Source organism: Procambarus clarkii, unplaced genomic scaffold (genome assembly GCF_040958095.1).
Source record: "Procambarus clarkii isolate CNS0578487 unplaced genomic scaffold, FALCON_Pclarkii_2.0 HiC_scaffold_980, whole genome shotgun sequence".
NCBI classification, from domain to species: Eukaryota; Metazoa; Arthropoda; class Malacostraca; order Decapoda; family Cambaridae; genus Procambarus; species Procambarus clarkii.
Genome location: NW_027190012.1, coordinates 4,440 through 5,659, shown reverse-complemented (window position 1 = coordinate 5,659; position 1,220 = coordinate 4,440). Strand labels below are relative to the sequence as shown.

Here is a 1,220-nt window from a genome sequence, read left to right as displayed (position 1 = left end):
ATCCCATATCTTCTCTAAAATAGAAGCATTTGTTCATGTTCTTTGTAAAAGTATCATAAAGCAGGACAGATGAGACAAATATCATAAAAACTGAAGAGCAGATGAGCACACACATGTATGTATTACAAAAGAAAATCCACAAATTCATTAGAAATTGGCAGGGCAGGCTGAGGAAGTAGGTAGATGTAAAATGTCTGTAAATGGCGAAAGAACATAAACCCAAGACTGAATAAACGATGTTAAATATCCATGCCAAGGAGACAAAAATATGTTAGGATACAATTACCATTAAGACACCACAAGAAGGTCCGTATCCTGCCGTGATGACTAAAAAGAGTTGGTTATTAGCCACAATGTGTAGGCAGTCTCATGCCAACGGCCATACCACGTTGAGAACACCGCTTCTCGTCCGATCAGCGAAGTTAAGCAACGTTGGGTTTGGTTAGTACTTGGATGGGTGACCGCCTGGGAACACCAAATGCTGTTGGCAATAATGTTTTTTGTTTTGTTTTGTTTTGTTTCGTTTGTTTTTGTTTGAATGGCTGGCTCCACGGGAAATTCACGGAGTTGTGTGGAATAAGGCCTGGTAAAATGAATTAATATGTATGTCATGTTTAAAACAAACTCGCTTAATATAGTGTGTGAGGCTTTATACAAAAACAAACAACCAAAACAAAACATGTTGTTTTATATATATATATATATATATATATATATATATATATATATATATATATATATATATATAGCTTAATCCGGGTTTGAACTCGCAACTCCAAGAATACGCATCACTTATATACACTTTACCACTGGACCACAGCTGCAGGACACAAGCTTGATGCTGAGGTATCAATTTAATGACGTAAATGCCATTTCCACAAATAAATGATAATTTAAAAGTATTTGTATGTACAAATCTTTTCTGTTTAAAAGGCTACAATATCAGTTACATATATAATTTGTGTTAATGTTTCTATACCCACAGGAAGGCATGTTTTTGCTTATATGTAAGGGGTACGGAGAAGGAATCCACAGACCATCAGTCCCCTTCCCCCCCCCCCCTCCCACCTACTACCACCACCACCACCACCACCACCACCACTACCACTACTCACCACCACCACCACTACTCACCACCAATCACCACCACCACCAATCACCACCAATCACCACCAATCACCACCACCACACCTAACCGAAAACCCCCTAACACATCAACC

General features: G+C 38.6%; 1 non-coding gene across 1 annotated transcript; it reads left to right on the top strand.

The window, feature by feature from the left end:
* Window positions 1-371: 371 nt before the first annotated feature.
* On the top strand, window positions 372-490 carry LOC138361890 (5S ribosomal RNA). Its single transcript, XR_011227257.1, has one exon. It is a non-coding gene; the product is annotated as a 5S ribosomal RNA (ribosomal RNA).
* Window positions 491-1,220: the final 730 nt, after the last annotated feature.